General features: G+C 38.4%; 1 non-coding gene across 1 annotated transcript; it reads right to left on the bottom strand.

The window, feature by feature from the left end:
• Window positions 1–5,331: 5,331 nt before the first annotated feature.
• Trnat-cgu (transfer RNA threonine (anticodon CGU)) lies at window positions 5,332–5,409 on the bottom strand. Its single transcript has one exon. It is a non-coding gene; the product is annotated as a tRNA-Thr (tRNA).
• Between the last annotated feature and the right edge of the window lie 913 nt (window positions 5,410–6,322).

The following is a 6,322-nucleotide window of genomic DNA, read 5'->3' as shown; positions in this document are numbered from 1 at the left end:
GTTTTTGTTGTGTGTTCATACCACCGAAACATTCGGTCATTTAATTTGTCTACTTAATAATCACATGCATAAGGCTTGCGCTAGATTGAGTCGACAAAAATTACTAAATTTACATAAATTTATCTCCCTAACATTAGACCAGAAAACAGCTTGCTTACAAATGTCAAATCATTGACATTAACCTGCAAGACAGTGCAATTCTAAGTCAAACTCAAAGAACAACGGCAATTAATGTGCTGTTGTGAAGTAACCAAACAAAGGTAACGTTTCAAGTTGTTATAAAATGAAAGTACGGACGGTGTCACGGGATCTATCTGATCAAATGAAGAAGTTCCACCATTCAACAAATTTTATGGTCCGAGTCTGTCATTCGGCTGTTCGCTCGAGAAGGTGATGCCCTGATGGGTAGTAAAACGGTCCTTCTCCTTGCTCTTGCGACGGCGGTAGGTTGCCCGACGACATAGATACTAGTTACTACTTAGTAGTGCATGACTGACGTACATAATCAGGGGGAGGATGTCCGGATTCTGGTGGAAGACATCAAACTCCGGTAAAAATGTCAGCAATCGCCGCAGAGTAGCATAAGGTAGTTTGCATGAGAAGAAAATTATACTGTTTTTCCATGTACGCAACAGTCTATTGAAAAATCAGAACCACACATACACAAACACAGGCAAAAACAGCTCTTTCCCACACAGATGCACGTACTAATTCGCCTGAGTCAATCATAACCTGTGTGTGTATCCTAACGGTACTATCCTATCCCCACGCTCGCCGAAAATACACATCGGTAAATTGTGCATTGTATAACACGTAGGTTACGCTACGCGCTGATGGTATGGTGGCAGTGTGAGATCGTCCTGTATCCACCACACACATACATAGGTCACCATTTCTCCGTCAGCCGAACCTTGCCAATATCGTCATTACATAAAAATGTGACGTCATTCAATTCTTTTCGACTCGGAACACAAGCGCAACCTGCTTGAGCGAGCATCCAACCATGAACTCTTTGCCGACTTTGGTTCTTTTGTGAAACACTATTTGAGTATTCCCAAATGATTTGGTTCTATCGAAATTTTGAGATTAAAATCAAAATCTTTCTTCTAACTATGAGGACCAGTGGCGTATCTAGGGGGGGGGGGGGGGCAAGGGGGGCACGTGCCCCGGGCGCCACTCCTTGGGGGCGCAAAAAAAAAGAAGAAGAAAGAAAAAAGAAAAAAGGAAGAAGAAAGGAAAAAAGAAAAAAAAAAGAAGTAGAAGAAGAAGAAGAAGAAGAAGAAACAACTCACCGGAAGGGGGGGGGGGGGGGGAGGAAGAATGGTGTGTGTGTGGGGGGGGGGGGGGCAGAAAACCAAATCAAAAAAAAGATAAAAACAATACATAATGATGTCTCGGACAAAATGACAATGTTTATTGTGTTCACACAAGAATTCCATGTTATGTAAGCTGAAATACAACAATTTTCGGCTCGCTCGCTGCGCTCGCTCTCTAAATTTTATATAGAAGAAGAAGGTGAGAACAAAATGTGATGATGGCGAGGGCCAAAATGACAATGTCTATTGTGTTCACACATGTCATTTTATGTTTAGGAGGCAAAATGTTTCACGGAGCAGCGGCTGCAATTTCTTTCGTTCTGAAGCGATCGCCAATTGGATCAAAAGAAGGCGGCAACGGTTTCGAAAATACGGGGGGGGGGGCGCCAAAAAAATCAAACAAGATAAGAACAAAACGTAATGATGACGTGGAAATATACAAATTTTGGCTCACTCACTCGTACTAATTTAGAGTATTTCTTCAAGTCCTCAGTTTGTTGGTAAAAATCGTTATCTATAAGGCCGTCACTATATCTTGATTAGAATTGTAAGATTTGATAAACAAAAAATGACAAGAGTTCCATGTTTTGTAAGCTGAAATACAAAAATTTTCGGCTCGCTCGCTGCGCTCGCTCGCCAAAATTTATCAAAACAAAAAGGAGATAAAAACAAAACGTAATGATGACGCGGAAATAAAAAATTTCGGCTCACTCACTCGTACTAATTTAGAGTATTTTTTCAAGTCTTCAGTTTGTTGGTAAAAATCGTTATCTATAAGGCCGTCACTATATCTTGATTATAGAATTGTAAGATTTGATAAGCAAAAAATGACAAGAGTTCCATGTTTTGTAAGCTGAAATACAAAAATTTTCGGCTCGCTCGCTGCGCTCGCCCGCCAAAATTTATCAAAACAGAAAGGAGATAAGAACAAAACGTCATGATGACGCGGAAATATACAAATTTCGGCTCACTCGCGCGTACATGGGGGACATTTTCATGAAGCAATTTGTCAGATATCTCGTCTGACAAACAGTTAAAAGCTACTGAAATCCTTGCTTCTGATTGGCTGAGAGCAAATTTTGTCCGACAAGTTGTCGGACAAAATGCTTCATGAAATGCCCCCCCTGATTTAGAATATTTTTTAAAGTACTCAGTTTCTTGGTATAGATAAATCGTTATCTATAAGGCCGTCACTATCTTAATTAGAATTGTAAAATTTGATAAGCAAGAAATGACAAGAATTCCATGTTTTGTCAGCTGAAATACGAAAATTTTCGGCTCGCTCGCTGCGCTCGCTCGCCAAAATTTATCAAAATTCATTACATTTAAATCACTTTCAAAAGACCCCTTGTAAGGGCTTGAAAAGCATATCATGTGGACTTTGCTTAAAGTCCCTACCGGGACCGGGTTGGGGTTGAACACTTAGTCTTTTTCAGAAATTAGGGACGCAATTTTCGCGCTTGCCCCGGGCGCCGTTTTCCCTAGATACGCCACTGATGAGGACTGGTTTCAAAGGGCTCTTTTTTGTGAAGTATCTTTTGAATCCTCCTCACCCCTATTGCGATCAAGGAATTTCGCAAAGGGGAGGCGCCAAGAAGGGGGGGGGGGGGGGGAGGAGGAGGCGCCCCCCCATTTTTCCCCTTTTCCTTTTTGTTTTAAATAGCACAAATTTTACAAAGGGGTGGTGGCACAAAACTCGAATTTTCAAGTTGGGGGGGGGGGGGGGGGGTGCCTCATGTGCCCGCCTTGAATCCGCCACTACAATACACTAGAAGGAAACATTAACTACTTTCTGATGAAAATATCCCTCGCCTTTGGCTAGAAGGTTTAACAACTGTTAAATTATACATAACAGTATATTGCCTGGATGCGACATACTTGAATAAAAAAGTATATATGTTAAGCACTGTTGTCTTGGATATAAAGTCTTTAAAATTACATTTAGTGTTGCTTTATATAATCTTGGCATTGCCTTGTTTCTTTTTGTTCAATTAAAAAAAAATTGAAAATCTTCAATTCGGTGCATCCCACAGGGCATGCATCCACTGAACCAGTAATTGCAGGCTATCCCTATGTAACCCCATAAATAATTGCAAGGATCAGTTAAAAAACAACAACAACAACAACAAAACTGAATAAGTTTTTCATTACAGTCAGGCCTTCTGAGCAGAGGTTTCTAACTCTGCACGAAAAGAATTAAATCCCAGTTATATTACTTGCACGAATTATGAATGCAGAAATATTAGTCAGAATATAAAGTAAATGAAGTATGAGGAATATTGGACTCTCAGTTCTAAAGTTGGATCTTTGCAGTTTTGGTACTATCATCGCTGGAAAAGAAGTCGTCTGTACAGCAAATATCACAATTGGACAACGATATAAAGAAAACTTCAAACTAATTCAACATTATATCTTATAACTAGCATATGAAAGAGCACTTGCTCCCTCATTCAGATGACAAGAGGGAAGTCAATGATATTATTGTGTCAGTAACAGGTGAAAGGAATTTTCCACTTTGTAGTGTCGTGTTGTCCAACTGTGACATACTAATACGAGTTTATAGTTGTAGACTTCTTATCCAGCGGCGGCTGTATACCGAAATTTTGAAAATTCATAACCTTTGAACGGAATTCAATGTTCGATTTTTCTCAAACTTCACTGATAAGTATAACTGTTTTACTGATAATATATGCAGTCACTCAATCTTCACATGAATTCAGATTTAATTCTCCTCAGAAAAGACACCTTTGATTATACAGTACATCTTTTTTTTTCTGTACATCTTTTTCTGACTCTACTCACAGCACGACACTGTACTCAACTTAAAATAAATTACCACTGCTATAGCGAAGAAAATTTTCTGATCCCATGCAAGGCCTCTGAGGCAGTAGTTTTATTTCTGAATGCAGAGCACAGCGAATTTTAACTTTGCGCGAACGTAGAAAAACCTTTGATCGCAAGTTTTATCTCTGCATACGCACAACAACTGCATCATGGGTCATAGGCCTAATTTTCTCTGTTCATATTCAACTCATACAAACCATGTCTTGAATATGAAGACAGGAAATGGATAATGGTTACTAGGATAGCCTGATGTGTGGGAGCGACTAGTTATCGACAAAAATGTGGCCATGTTGAGGTTATGGGCCATGAAAGATGAGAAGAAACCCTAAACACAAACCTGCAGTCGTGCAGGCTGGTCTGTTAATTTGACCACTTTCATTGACAGATCTCATAAAGTCAGTGAGACATTGCTCCTTTAAGATAATATTCAAACTTGGAAAAATTGCAATTTGTCATTCTGCTGTTATGTGCTCAGTCATGCATGACATTTGTCAACATCATTAGTGTCAATGAAAAGAGGAAGAGTTCCCCTATCCTCACAACCAACATTGCGCTCTCCATATTATAGCAGACAACCCTGAAACAGTATCCCTCCAAAGTTGGATTGCCTTTTTCTTTTATACGCATCTGTATAACCGCTAAAAACTAACTCCGTGAAAAGAATAAAAACAAACAAACACCAACGTCATATGGGCAGTCAGATTCCTTGCAAACAGATGCTGCACTATGTTATGATGTATCAGGCCTTATAGTCTTCATGTGGACGCTGTTTTCCGGCATTTTCTTTTTCTAAACTGCAATAAATCTTGTGTTTTCTCCATTTCAGTGTGACCCCCAGCTTTCTCTTTGTCTTTTCTTGCTGATATTAAAGCGCTAAGATGAAACCACCGATTTAGTTTTGGTGTGCTTGCAGATCTAATATATTATATATATATATATATATATATATATATATATATATATATATATATATATATATATATTATATATATATATATACATATACATAAATTATATACATATATATACATATATATATGTCTTTATATATATATATATATATATATATATATATATGTATATATATGTATGTATATTTAAATTGAAACAAGAAAGGGAAAACTGACCAGAAACAAATAATAAATGGCGAGAACTTTGAACAAAGAAAATGGGTTTTCATCGGGATTCGAACCCGAGACCCACCTCCGGATTACGAGACCGGTGCTCTACTGACTGAGCTATTGAAAGCCCTAGATCGGTGTTCGTCCCAAACCCTTAACTCTCTTTGCTCGGGTGGTCAGAAGCTATAGTGTGTGTATGAGTGCCACACACACACACACACACATTAACCTGACATAGACCCAAAGGACGTAAATCAACTTTGGAATAAATGCGAGGGATTGTATGTATATATATATATATATATATATATATATATATATATATATATATATATATATATATAGTGTGTGTGTGTGTGTGTGTGTGTGTGTGTGTGTGTGTGTGTGTGTGTGTGTGAAAGGCGTGTTTTCAGTTGTTAAACCCCTGGGCCGTCGCATCTTATAGTAGTGTGTAGGTGAGAGAAAGGATGAAACGATAGACGTATATATAGCTTTAATCCTCACAGTTTGATTTTTAATCTCAAGTTTTCGGGCCCTACCCTTTATCAAGACTGAGGATCAAAGAAATCGGACAAAATAATGATATATATATGGTAATGGTATATATATATATATAGATATAAATAACAGCAATAAATAGTTTCTGCTCGGAGTCATAAGAAAGTATAGATTCACAACAGTAGGTCAATATAAACTCCGTTGAAGACGTAAATTTGACGAATTTTCGCCCATAGGGCTTTGTCAAGTCAATACATTTGACACTTTATTTTGAAGCAGATCAAAATAAAAGACGCGTCGTCACTGTGATGGTAGCGCGTCCATAACAAGATGCGCACAAACACAAAAAGCGCACAAGGGCGCACATAGACAAATATCGCACAAGGTAGGACGTCACAAAGAAAACTAGGAAGGTAAGGAAAATACAAGAAGCGTACAAAATAGGACGTCACAAAGAACAAAGAGAAAGCACGTCACAAAGCAAGGAGGTAGAAAATTGCAGATGAGAGAGAGAGAGAAAGAGAGAGAGGGAGAAGGAAACGA

The sequence above is a fragment of the Diadema antillarum genome, unplaced genomic scaffold (assembly GCF_040938485.1).
Source record: "Diadema antillarum isolate AM-2024a unplaced genomic scaffold, OU_Dant_1.0 seq00000886_RagTag, whole genome shotgun sequence".
In the NCBI taxonomy this organism is placed as follows: domain Eukaryota; kingdom Metazoa; phylum Echinodermata; class Echinoidea; order Diadematoida; family Diadematidae; genus Diadema; species Diadema antillarum.
Note: the sequence above shows the minus strand (reverse complement) of the source record. Positions and strands in the feature narration are given on the sequence as shown.